The sequence below is a fragment of the Perognathus longimembris genome, chromosome 20, assembly GCF_023159225.1.
Source record: "Perognathus longimembris pacificus isolate PPM17 chromosome 20, ASM2315922v1, whole genome shotgun sequence".
NCBI lineage: Eukaryota > Metazoa > Chordata > Mammalia > Rodentia > Heteromyidae > Perognathus > Perognathus longimembris.
This window is the reverse complement of record NC_063180.1, coordinates 35,076,607-35,091,116: the sequence shown is the minus strand read 5'-3', so window position 1 is coordinate 35,091,116 and position 14,510 is coordinate 35,076,607.

Below are 14,510 nucleotides of genomic sequence, written 5' to 3'. Positions count from 1 at the left end.
AGACCACAGCTGTTCTGTTTGGACAGGCTGGTCTCAAAGTTTGAGCTTACACACAAAGACCTTATCACCAACACCCGCCTTTCTCTGACAGCTGTTTTCTTTCCCAGCCCTGAGGGGAAGGGGGTGGGGTGGGGGAGGTTTGCTGAAGAAAGAAGCTGTGGGTAAGAAAGCTGGCTCAGGGAAACTTAAGACAGTGTCACAAATCCCTCATGTACACACCTCAGTGATCAATCCTGTACTTAAAAACAAAAGGATGGTATCACAATTTGGATGAATCTATCAGTTTTGTTCAGGAGGGCTGGTATCATAGAAGCAGGGAACTAAATGACTTCCTATAATAAAAGCAGGAATTGCTATCAACTACCAGGACTGATTTTATTTTATTTTTTTTCCAAGTTGCCCAGGAAAGCCCATTGGAACACACAGGCATTCCAGAGTGAACCAGCAGGGTGAGAGTGGCCACAGGAAATCTGTGCTGCATCTAGAGGAACTGATAAAAATAAAAGAAGAAGAAGAAGAAGTAAATAAATAAATAAATAAATCTCAGGGTCCCTGTCAGCTGAGAAAATTGAGAGGGACCTACAGTGACTTCCTTTGCGGAAGGTTTGTTTGTTTTGTGCTGGTGAACTGCGCCCCCTGGTGGATCCGGAAATGCTTATGCTTGAGAATTTCTTCAGCAAGGTACATGCAACCTCATAAGGCTGAGTATACCTCTAGCCTCCAGGAGAGAGAGAGAGAGGGAGAGGGAGCGGGGGAGGGGGGAGAGAGGAGAGAGAGAGAGAGAGAGAGAGAGAGAGAGAGAGAGAGAGAGAGAGAGAGAGAGAGAGAGAGAGACTTCCTTTAGCATCCTCCAGAAGCATACTGAACACCTGATTCAGCCCCTCACTCATTCGGAGCATAGCCTGAGTGGGAATTGGTGTTACCTTGCCCCACGTGTTTTCAGGAGCTGCTCATGGAGTCCATCTGTGGCTCTGTGTTGATTTGGGAAGACACGGAAAATCCTTTTAAGACCTATATTTTATTTTATTCCCCTTAAAGGTAACTCTGGACATTAGTCTACAGTGAGGAACGTGACCCAGGAAAGGGGGATATTTTGTTGTGATATCATTTAGTTGCTGTAGGGATTTTGTTGTTTGCTTTGTTTTCCTTAGTTTTGTTGCAGTACTTGGGGCTCAAACCAAGGCCTTAGCATTTTTGCTCAAGGCTAATGCCCTGGGACTTGAATCATAGCTCCAAGATTGGCTTCTGGGGTTTCTGATTTTTGCTTTTTTTTTTTTTTTTTCCTCCTGGCTGGTTAATTGGAGATAAGAGCCTCATGGAATTTCCTGTCGAAGCTGGCTTTGAACCACAATCCTCAGATCTCAGCCTCCTGAGTAGCTAGGATTATAGACATGAGCCAGCAGAGCCCAGTTTGGTTCCTTGTGTTTTTGTCTGCGTCTGATTCTTCTTATGGGGTGGGTCATGTTGATTGTGGGTAATTTGTAGTTAGGACTCTTGTTCTACTTGTCTTCTCTCAAAGTAAAGATAGCATCTAAGATTTGCTCAGGATAAAAATCTCCACCTTTATTATACATTTTGATGCCAAGATAAATAACATATGTTGTTGTTTTCATTGGAGGCGTTTCTCCTCTGCCATGCCCAGGGGAGCGATATTGCAGGTCAGACAGAGATGGAAATCTAGGACAACTCAATGACTCTTTCGAACATTCTACAATGAGTAATCTCCCTTTGAGTCCAAATAGATCATAAGCTAAATACGAAGGCCTTTTAAATATTTATTTAACAAGACATATTTTAAATAACCTACATATGTAAATAGAATGTTCTCAGCCTGTACATTATTGCCAGGTCAATTCTCATGTTCTGATATATAATTAATTACTGGTTTATTCCTATGTAAACCAAAGGAGAGAGTAATTCAGCGGTGCCAGGTCATAGGTACCAGAAAAATTGTCATACCGTCTTGACAGTGTGAAAGAGAACTTAAGACTATAAAATCTGAGCTGGTATAGGATAATTTCCTGTTCCCTACTTTGGTTGTTGTTGTTTTTTTTTCTTAGATTTTTCTCTATGCTACCTAGGTGAGTTTAGTATACAGATTTTACAAGTTTAATCTAAGAAGCCACAATCAGGGTGATCTATGCCTTAGACAAAGTGCTCACCTACGGTGGGTGGGTGTCACTTGCCTGTGAGGTGACTCTTCTCTGTAACAAAAAAATAATAGCAAGATCAATCATCTTGGTATTTCATGGTCATTGAAAATACTAGTAGGAAGCTGGGCACTGGTGTCTCACACTTGTAATCCTAGCTACTCAGGAGGCTGAGATCTGAGGATCCAAGATCAAAGCCAGCCTGGGGAAGAAAAGTCCCTGTGAGACTTTTATCTCCAAATAATCACCAGAAAACCAGAGATAGAACTGTGGCTAAAAGTAGGAGAACATTAGCTATCCGTGAAAAAGCTTAAAGACAAGCACCGATACTTTTCTCACAGGAAAACTCACGCTCACACTCCTTTCCTTTCCCTCTTAAAATGGGTATGTCTTTTAAATATTTCTTGTAAAAACCATTTCTTTCTCCTGCTAGGGATTGAACTCAGGGCCTAGATGCACTAGGCAAATGTTGTACCAGTTAAGCCACATCTTCAGCTCCAATTTTCTTTTCATCTTCACTTTTTGACATTCCTAGGGCTTGAATCCCAGAGCCGTGAGATTGTTAGGTTGTCACAATGCCACTGAGCCACAGTCCCCTTTCTTGCTGGTTATATTTTGGATTGGATCTTAACTTCTGCCCTGTCTACGTGCCTGCTTGTAGATTTCCCACCGTCACCGAGATTACAGGTGAGCACCGCCATGCCCAACTCTTCTTCTGAAGCGAGATCCTTATAGACTTCTGTCTGGATGGTCTCATAACACAATCCTCTGAATCTCTGTCTTCCATATAACCTGGAATTACACGCACACCCAACAGAGCTTAGTGATGGATTAAGAAGTCTTTTGCTGAGAACGTAGCTTAGTGGTAGAGGGCTTGCCTAGCATGCATGAAACCCTGGGTTTGATTCTTCAGCACCACATATATAGAAAATGGCCAGAAGTGGCGCTGTGGCTCAAGTGATAGAGAGCTAGTCTTGAGCAAAACAAGCTCAGGGACAATGCCCAGGCCTTGACTTGAAGCCCCAGGACTGGCACAAAACAACAACCCAAAAACAAAAAACAAAAACTAGTACAGAGAAGTCTCTTGAAAATTTTCCTCTCATTCTCCGTCTCCTCAAGCCAGGATGATAGGAATGAAGTAATGGCACTCAGTTTCCCCCTCCTCCTTTAAAATGCTGCTTTTGTTTTATTTGCTAGACAGGATCTTTGCACAGGCCTGGCTCGGTCTCCTGAGGCTCCTGCCTCTCCCTACCAAGGAGCTGGGATGACAGGCATGCAACATCACATGCAGCTCACTGCAAACTTCCTAAGGGGTGAAAGTTCCTAACTGCAAATTGGACACGTGTGAAAGAAGTGCTAACTAGGCAATGGTAAATAAAGCGCATGCTCTCTGTAGATGTTAGTTACTGATGCTCTAACACCAGGGCACTTTTAGTCTAAGCTGGTGCCGGCGTGCCACTAGTGTGGTGATTTACACACAGTACATTGGATTTACCACAAACCCAGCTCAATGTTCTAATTCCCAACTCTGAATTAGCTCAGCAACAGAATTTTAGCCAGTGAGTTAGTGACATTATCTTAGCCCATGGCCAACACCTCAGGGAAATTTAGTGTTGGGGGAAAAATCATCATTTAAGATAATTCACTCTTACAATCACCTGGTTGTTTCGCCCACTTTGCAATTTGCAGTAGATCCTCTTGCTGCTATCTATCCTGAAGAAATGTTAAAACTTGGGGAAAAACATGAATTAAGGCAACTACCAAAAGGTGACTCTTCTGTTGGAATAATCATCAGAAACAAGTTGCTGATCACCTGTCTTCTCGGTTCTCTCCCCATTGCAGCTTCTTGGCTTGCCCTTTGCTATGGTGACTCTATCAGGCATAGGAATTGCTTTTCAGAAATATGTGGCGAGCTGTTGTATGTCCCACAAACTAAGACATAAGTATTTTTCAATGCTTTTGTTGATTAAATTGAATCTGACAAGTCAGTATGGGAAAATAATTTTCTCTTAGGGATAAACATTACCTTCTTGTTACATATGATGAAGATTGATACCCTTGTTTTTGCGTCTGTCATCTGAGGAAATCCTGCTTAACCAGGCACGAGTGGCTCACACCTATAATCCTCACTAGTCAAGAGGCTGAGAGATGAAGATCTTGGTTCCAAGCACACCTAGTGAAAAACATTGGGAGTTTCTTAGCTCCCATTAACCAGAACACTCAGAAGTAGATATGTGGTTCAAGTGGTAGAGAGCCAGCTGTGAGTGAGAAACTCAAGTTCACAGGCCAGTACCAGCAAGAACAAGAAAGGGAAGTCCCTCCCCTTCTTCTCTCCTCCCCTCCTCTTCCTTCTCTTCCTTTTTCTTCTTCTCTTTTTTCTTTTTCCTCCTCCCCCTTCCCCTCTTGTTTGTCCTCCTTCTATCTGTCTGCCCCCTGCCTAAAGGACCAAGAATAGAGCAACAAAGAAGCAAGGCAGAAAGACATTTTGACAGTTACTGCTCTCTTTTAGTCAGGCACACAATACAGCTGGATGAGCAGGGAATGTAAAGCCCAAAAGACAGGGAAGAACATCTCTGACAGAGAGATACTGGTGAAAAAGAAGGAGGAGGAGGAGGAGGGGGAGGGGGAGGGGGAGGGGGAGGGGGAGGGGGAGGGGGAGGGGGAGGAGGGGGGAAGAAGAAGAAGAAGAAGAAGAAGAAGAAGAAGAAGAAGAAGAAGAAGAAGAAGAAGAAGAAGAAGAAGAAGAAGAAGAAGAAGAGCTAAAATAGAAACCCAAAACAACCCTCCACAGCTCGTGGTATCACAGCCAAGCATTAAGATTTTAAACGGGAAATCCCTGATTCTACCAAGAAACAAAAAAGAACCTACATGGAATGAAAGAACGCAATGCACAAGGGTTAGAATATTCCAGGAAATTTTTGAAGCAGCTTCCGTGAACAATACCATGAGCCATGACATACATTCTCAACACTAATGGAGATAAAGAAAAAACATCTTCCACAAAGAAATAGCAAGTCACAACAACAACAACAAACATGGAAGATTGGAGTCAGATGGAAAATATTTGAATTGCAAAATGGAATGCTAAGCTAAGAATTCTTTGCCAGGGTTTGTACAGCGACATTGAAGAGATGAAGGAGGCATCAGTGAACCGGAAGGTGGAACAATATAAATTGCTTCTCTGTACTACCAAGAAAAAAAGCAGACTGAGAAGTTAGAAAAAAAAAATCAGATCTTTAAGGATCTGGGCCAGGACTACAACAACAGTGTACTGTTTGCATTACTAACATCCACTATGAAAGAAGAGGGCAGGCATGCACAATTGTAGTGCTCTAAGAAATAAAGGCTGAAATCATTCTCCCTATGGCTAAAGGTAGAAATCAGATTTAAGCAGCCACATAGAGATCACGGCAGGATAAACTGAAGGAAATCTACACCCAAACAGATCACAGTCACACGGGTGAGAAATCAGAGCAAAAGACAGGGACTAATGACAGACAACTTATGATCCATTTATGGAATAACCTGGATGGATTGCCAGAGAATTACTCCAAGGGACAAATACTAATTCCTAAATTTCCTGTAGTGCGTAGGTTCCCTTTACAGAGGATGATTGAAATGATAACATGATAGAGATAGAGCATAAGGCAGGGGTGTGGGAAGGGTTGAGGTGGGAGGATTAATTGAGGACATGAGGGAGGAAGATGGCAGGTTCTTGTAGTTCTAGGAAACTTATTTCTTGTGTGGTTTTCTAACTGGAGGTAGAGGGGGAAATCACAAACTCAGGGCCTCCCAATCCAAGACAGGAATTTTATCACTTGAGCTATTCCTACAGCCCTATGTTTGCATTGGTTTTTTTGGGGGTAAGGTGCTCCTTTTCTTGTATGATCTCTCTCCTGTGATTCTTCCACATAGATGGAGATAACAGACAGACACTGGTCCCCTGCTTCTATCCATGCTAACAACCCCAAGCCCTACAATACAATAGAACAAACCAGATCTTGAAAAGTGACACAGTCAGGGTAAAGAATAGGCTGGACACTGTAGCCCAAGCTCACAATCCTAGCTATTTTAGAGACCAAAGATCTGGGGGAATCCCCTATTAGAGGATAACAGGGCTTAAAGCTATGTAAGACTCCATCTCCACCAATGGCTGTGGACCAACTGGTGTGGACCCATCCCTCCTTCCCAAAGACACGGAGAAGGAGTATGTTTCACAATATCAGACGTGGGGGCATTGTATGTACACAGAGAAGGAAGCACTGAATGGTGGCACCACTGGGGATTTTAGAGAAGGTGGTCAACACCGATGACAACTGGCAGGTAACAAACTCCCGTGGTGGGTACTCCAAGGAACGTGTCTGAATAAAGCATATGATTTCATGTGCAGTCTATGCATTCTAGTGACCAGTGTCATTATGCATAACAGTGATGGTGAAGTGTGGACTCCACCTTCCACATCGAATTCACAAAGGATCACGGGGTCCTTGTGTCCAACAAAACCTTCCTCGTGCACACCCCATTGCTGCTCAGGCCTCCCGTCATAGTCTCTCTCTCGGGCCTCTCGCTTGCTCTCTCTTGCCCTCTCTAATCTTTTCTCCTCTTAGCCATCAGAGCGAGATCCTGAATGCCTAAGTAAGATCATGTAGCATCAGCACTCTGGGACTCCCTCTACCTTGGTTGGAAAACACATTTCCTCATTAACGATTAACTTCTCTTCAATAGGGGCCTTTCAATATGGTCAAAGGTTGGCCTCTATTTCATATACATTCTATACCCCAACATTCTGAGAGATGGAAGGTGGTTTCTAGAATGAAGTCATTTTGAGAAACGCACTTGCTTTAGTCAGCCCCATTATTGTCTTTGCAGGCATATATCTGCTAACTACCCTATCCATATACCCATATACAACTGTTTTATTTTCCTTCCTTCCCTCCCTCCCTTCCTTCCTTCCTTCCTTCCTTCCTTCCTTCCTTCCTTCCTTCCTTCCTTCCTTCCTTCCTTGCTTCCTTCTTCCTTCCTTCCCTCCCTCCCTCCGTCCCTCCCTTCCTTCCTTCCTTCCTTCTTTCCTGCCTTCGCCCTTCTCCTCCTCCTCTTTCTTCTCCTTTTTCTTCTTCTTCTTTCTGTAAAGATGCCTGGCTCAAAGGACACATTAATTAAGTTAATTTTCAAATGAACGGAATTGGCATCAGTGCATTGAAGAAGAGCTTAAGAGAGTCAAAGGAAGTGGACAGAGAACAGGCCCACAGGAAGTGATTGAGCAAATGAGAGGCCTTGTAAAACATACGCAGCCATGGTATATTTTTCCTTACAAAGATGAGCGGCCCTGCCCATTTTAAATTGGAGACTTTTACAACCAGGTTTAGTTTGAAAAATACAGTCTCGCTGAATTGTGGAAAATGAATTAGTCCAGACTAGACCCAAGGGGGCTAGGAATAAAAGCAAAAAAAAAGCACCTGTGAGGTTTCCCTTGTAATCTTAACAAGATCAATGTGAATGAAAATATGATACATTTCAACAGCAGAGTTTGGAAAGAAATGCCAGTAGTGCATATATGAGATTCTCTCTTAGAACCATAAAAAGCAAATGACTCACACTTAAGCTTTTAGAACCCATTGCTTGTCTCTTGCCAACTGGAGGATAGAATCTTAACTTTGTCTTTGATGTTCTCTTTCTGTTCTGATTAAATAAGTACAGATTAAAGCAGGCTTTGAAAGAAAAAAATTATTTTTTGTAGAGACCAACTAGATCATTGCAATGTAGGTGTGTGCTTTTAATTCTAGTTCTGCACCCCAGATTTGGGGCCTGGTGTCCCTTCATTCCTAGCCTTACATTTGAGGTATGTTTTTGTACATCTATTATGTCCACACAGTCTGAATCTCTCCTAATACCTATATGTGCTCCCTTAGTCCAATAGGCTGCTCAAAGCAGAAAACAGAACTAAGGTATAATCTCAACACCAACCTCTAGTGATTAACTTTATTATTATTCATTTTTGTTGATGTTGTCCAAGTCAAGAAAACTCACAATGATAAAAACTTTATCGGGAGCTGGGTGCCAGTGGCTCACGCCTGTCATCCTAGCTACTCAGGAAGCTGAGATCTAAGGATCGCAGTTCAAAGCCAGCCCAGGCAGGAAGGTCTGTGGGACTCTTATCTCCAATAAACCAGTAGAAAACCCAGCCGTGGAGCTGGGGCTCAAAGTGGTAGAGGGCTAGATGTGAGCAAAAGAGCTCAGGAACAACACCCGGGCCCAGTATTCAAGCCCTATGACCTACACAACAACAACGACAAAATACATGTTCTCTGGGAAAAAGACATGCCCTTGAGCTCTCTCCTCACTTATTAGCCTGGAATTAAGCAGAGTCCCCGGATCACTATCAACTCCCCTTCATTCTTTGATTGCAAAACTAGTTGAATAAAGAAGTAAATCTAATTAAAGGAGCATAGGAAATGGAAGCTGTTTCGTGGATGGGAAAGGCGCTGGCTGGCTCCGTGTATCTTTCACCACTGATTGGGCTGGCAAGATGGAAAACTCCGTAGACTGCAATGCAAAGTGCTTTCAATGTGGTCGCAACATCTGCTTTGCTTTGTGTAAAAGTCTCTTCCACGGGGTGAGCGAAGATTTTTATTCTAATTGAATTTGTACTTAATTCCAGATAATGAAGAGTTGGGTTTTTTTTTGTTTTGTTTTGCTGATGCTGCTCAAATCAAGTGAGGAATAGGGGAGGGACTTTCCAGTTCACAGCTCAAAGAAGCCTAATTGGATCCCATTTGACTCCAAAGAAGGGATGGATACTTTGGGTATTTATATCTTGAGGACAAGAAAGAAAATTCCACAGGCAGTTTTCTATTTCCTGAATGTCATATTTCTAACCCAATGAGCAGGCCTGGGTGGGTCTGAGCTCGAAGATGGTTCCTGTTTTTCCTTGGGAATGGTTATTGACCCTTCATTGACTAAAACAAGCCTAGTTAGGGTGCTGAACCATTTCAAGGAAACCAAGGAGTGAAGCCTTTTAATATTCATTGTAACACTGACAAATGAATAGGGAGAAGGAAAAGAATAAAACATACAAATGACTCTGTTCCACTTGATCATCTTCTGCCTGTCTCAGTGGCCTTTTAGAAATGACTGTGTCCAAGAGTTCATAATTCGGATGTTCTGCTGTAAAGGGAGACTATAAATTACAGTTAATTTATTTTCCATTAAACCCCAGGATATGGATGAGCCTTCTTTTCTGCTGTCTCTTCTACAAAACTTTATGTGGAACTGGAAAATGGACCCGGAAACTGGGGCCTTGGGTTAGAAGCCAGAATAAAACGCAACTTTGGGAGCTTATCACTGCTTACCAAGTGCTGGATTCTATCCTTGCTCTCCTTCAGGGGCATTGGAAAAGAGAACTTGGTATTTTTTTCAAGTTTAAGGTCCCGCTAAAAGGTGTATCCCTTTTCCATCTCCCAAATGAGGACACTTGGAAGACTTTTTTTCTATTTTTGTTTTTTTGTTTGTTTTTTGGCCAGTCCGGGACTTGAGTTCAAGGCCTGGGTACTCTCCCTGGGCTCTTTCACTCAAGGTTGATGTTCTACCACTTCTGGCTTTGTGGTGATTGGAGATAAGAGTCTCATGGTCTTTCCTGCCTGAGCTGGCTTTGAACTGAAATCCTAAGATCTCAGCCTCCAGAGTAGCTAGGATGACAGGCCTGAGCTACAGGCACCCAGCTTAACTCATTTTTTATACTTGATTGTGTAGGAGGAAACAAAATCTTGGTTATGTTTAAGACTAGGTGGCATATTTTCCATGAGATAAATGATAAACTGGTTATTGGTGAAACTGTAGCTTCAAGGACCTCCTACCTTCCAGCACCCCCCTTAGATGACTGAAAGCACTCCTCTCTCTCTTTTGATGAGTAAGTCTCCCCAAAGCCAGGCAAAACTTGGGGATCTTGCTTAAGAAATATCTCCTTGAATAGCAATGCTTCTGAACATCCACTGGTCCCTAAGATTGGAAGAAGAACAACAGATAATATAACACAGCAGCAAGGTGATTTTAACTGAGGAAGGGTCAAAGGAGAACTTACAAACACTGTCTTCATAAAACCAGTCAGACAAAGGCATTTTCCAAATGAGACATCAGGAAAGGGCTAATGAGTGGGAAGGGCCATCCCGACACCACCATACAACGGAGCCTTCACATCTAACCGCAAATTCAAGGTGGATAAAAGTCCTGGCCTTTACCACTTAAGCTTTACAGATAACTATTCCTTTCATGACTTTGCTTTTGTTATTTCAGAGTTTAAAAAAAACCCAACAACAACAGTGTTTTTCTTTTGAAATAATTAAAGGGAAAGAAATCTAAAGAGAGACTGAGTGACAACCAATATTCCCTAATGCCTTCTTGTTGCTTTAGGTGATTGGTACACTTAATTAATGGAGGGTCCAGGGTCCATTATCTGTCCACTAGGGCCTGACCTGGGGGCAGGAGGGAAGGGGACTGTAACCTGACCCAGCCCAGGTGTGTGCCTGCAGGTCACACACTGGGAAAACATGTGCCTACGCCCCCCACCCCGCCCCCAAGCCCTTTCCCCAGGATGGCTATGCCTTTAACTCTTTCTGGTCTTTCCCAAATGTCCACATCCATTCAGGCTTGCAGGATATCAGCATGCTGTCCTGTAGACTAAGTTGAAAAGGCCTAGCTGAGTCCACTCGGTCCAAGAAGGTCTGCATCTCTCTCTCTCTCTCTCTCTCTCTCTCTCTCTCTCTCTCTCTCTCTCTCTCTCTCTCTCTCATCTATTAAAAGAAAGAGAGAGACATAAAGAAGAACATGTTGTAGAGGATACTCCGCCCCTCATTCTTTGATCACAGGTAAGCCAACTTTACACTTGTTCTTTGGTGATTCACCACACATTGTTACAATACAATGGTCGATCATGCTTCATCCTGTAGATTTTTCTGTTTCTATCCCACAGGGACATTTATTGCTAGGAAAAAGACTGAGTCAATGAGAGAGGCTCTAAAATTTTCTAAATATACATTGGTAGAGAGAGAATAAAATGAGTCCCCTATGGGCATTCATTCATATTGCCATTTTTTTTTTCTATGAGCAATGGGACCTGTTTCAGATACAGCCATGTGCTTTTTGCCTGTGTTGTCCTTGGACCACAATCCTCCTGTCTTCACATTCCTAGTAATTGGGATTACAAGTGAGAACTACCAAGCCCATCATTCTCCATCCTCACCTATTTCAACACTTAGAAATCTCCCAGGAACATGGGGGTACCCCCAAAACTGAGTTTCATATGTAGTGAAATTATAGATGATGGGTTTTGTAGCTAACAATCATGACTCCTGGAAGTTTTCCCAGAACTCCTGGGGAGAATATTATGATGATGATCCTTTGGATATCTCTTAGTGTGTGTGTGTGTGTGTGTGTGTGTGTGTGTGTGTGTGTGTGTGTGTGTGTGCATTTGTTTAGTTTTTTCGTCCTTCCTGGGAGAATTCCCATACTAGGACATGGAGGGTTCTAGAGGTATGGCTAAGGAATTCTAACACCAAACACCATGAAGTTAGGTGCCAGTCTATAGTTTTGGCCAAGACACCTCACTGCTGTGGTTCAGTCTCCCGGAAGCCATGTGTCCATTGGAATTTGGCCATGCATATCAAGGGTTTGATCTGGCTAACACAGAACCATGTGTTAGGAATCTTGCTTCAGAGTTTTGACTGGAGTTTAGGTAAAAAGAATAATACACTCAGGTCGATCACTGCAGAAAGGTATTGAGTAAAAAAAATTAATTCTGATTATGATAAAAAGGAGGGAGATCTACTTAAAGCAAATGTAGTTTACTGATACATTGGATGCATTGTTTAAAAAATAACTATAAAGAAAATATAACCCAATGCTTTCAGGAGTAAAGGGCCACAGGGGGTGAATTCACACTGGAAAATGGGGTTTAGACAGAAAATTGAGGTGAGTCTTGTGTACTTCTCCGAGCTCCTGATATGTATAATTCTTCCTGCAAAGAATTTGCGATCCAGAGATTAGCATTTCATATTTCCATATGCTTGAACATTTCTGAGTGCTATTAATGATGACCATAGAAAATACAGGTCACATTAGACTATTAGACTACATTTGCTAGGCCATATTTTTGAAACCTTGTTTCTATTTTCTGCCAGCTAAAATTTTGCAGGTGGTCAGGTGGTAGATTCAAAATATCACAATGTGAATACAAGCCAATTAACCAACAACCACATTTTATGAGGTTGCAACCACCTAATTGTTTTGTGTCTGCAGCTAATTATTTCTGGGATATATTTCTGCATATGGAAGAAGAATCTGCTATTATAATTGAGTGCACTGCAAAACAGAAGTTCTGCTGTGAGTCTATCAAGGGCAAAGAGCACATCTCTTCTATGTTTCATAAGCTTCCATAAATCACTTTGGGCCCAGGGAGTCTAGATGAATATGAACTGCTAATGGCGACAGGATTCTAAAGTTTAGAAAACGAACCCAAGAACTGACTGCTGCAAATAATATCCAAGACACAAAATATCAACTGATTTCTGGGTGATTCAAATTGCTATTAACTCATTCCTGGATTTTTTTGTTTTGTGTTTTTGGTTTTTAATTTGTGCCGGTACTGGGGTCTGAACTTAGAGCCTGGACACTGTCTCTTAGTTTTATCGGTCAAGCTTGATGTTCTCTTCCACTTGATCCACAACTTTTGGGTGGTTAATTGACAAGTAGCATCTTGCTGACTTTCCTGCTTGAGCTGGCATTGAACCATGATCCTCAGCTATCAGGCCCCTTGAGTAGCTTGGATTACAGGCATGAGCCACCAGTGCTCAGCTCAGTCATGCATTTTGTTACAGATTCCAGCCTTTTTTTAAAAAAAAATCAGCAAACATCTAATCCAATCACTTGGTTTTCAAGTTGAAAATTAGAGCCCTGATAAATTATATGACCTGTCTAGAGACTCATCATGCTGTCAGCCTGAGCCTCAAGGTACCTAAACACAGTGCATCTCCATGCTGCCCTGAGCGTCCTTGATTTCTGCTTGAAGGTATTAGAGGCAGCATATATCCCCGGAGACCATACCTATTAGGCCCATGCATGCCAAGCCAAGCCTGAGGGGATTCTCAAAAATTAACTTTATGGCATGGAAGCTGAACCTGTTCTCATAAATTGGTCCATTCAGACAAAGTAGTGGGCCAGTATGCAGTTTTATGCAGATAGGTTTTATTTTTTTGTGTTATTATCGCAGCTGCTCGTTGATATTTTAATGCAAGTTTTTACCAAGTTAGGCCCCGAGGCTTTTTAAATTGAGGGTTTCAATTATTTCTAAAAATCTAATAATTAAGTAAATTAATGAGCCTAGTCAGAAATCTGGCAACCTGATTATAAGTACCGAGACACAAGAAATGCTAACAGAAGGTACTTTCAAAAAATGTTTTAGACTATGCTTTATTTGTATGTACAGAAAGTCTGAGACTGAGATCCACAAAGCAACGAGGGCACAAATGCATGAGAGATAGCATCTTACCACAGATGCAGATGGAGCCAGCAGACTTTGACCGAGTCACCTCCTTGCTAAAGTAACATGGAGTTTCACCAGTGAAATTTACTAAAATAGCATAGAACTCATGTCTCTGTATTGAAAGAAAATTGACAAATCATGATACGTGGGAGAAACGTGGATCATGGTGGCCACACCTGAACCATAAAATAAGGTTGAAGTCAATGAAAGTCGGAATATTGAGCTGGAGAACATGACTTATTTAAAATAACTGAAAGAAGAACTACAGACCATCTTGCAGTTACAGTGGTTCCATTTACTATGTCCCTTCAACTTTTATGGGGGCTGGAAACGTGTCGAATCTATATTTAAAATTTTGAATTGGAGTGTTTTCTTGTGCAGTCGATAATTTATCTGCCAGCGTGTTGGATGACAGGCTCTGATGAGCAACATAATCATGCGGGAAAAATCGGACATACTCATTAAGACACCACAAACAGTGGGTTAGGTTATTTAATATATATTGGACTTCTTGTATTTTTCGGCTCACACTGAGTATATCAACTCAGACCCATTGTAAACCAAGGTACATCTGTGCTTTCATTGTAGCTTGCCCTCAGACTAATTCTGGATGGCCCTAACAAAGCTATCTGGAAAATAAACTAATTCTGGATTTTTCCTGGAAAAGCCATCTAGAAAAATAAACTATTTCACCCCCTCTTATTTCCCTAGAGAAGCCATCTAGAAAATAAATGCATTTTGGATTTCCCTGGAGAAGTAATCTAGAAAATAAACTTTTGGTGCCACCTGTCTTCCATTTTGGCTGCTTTTCAGCCAGAGCAATAGTG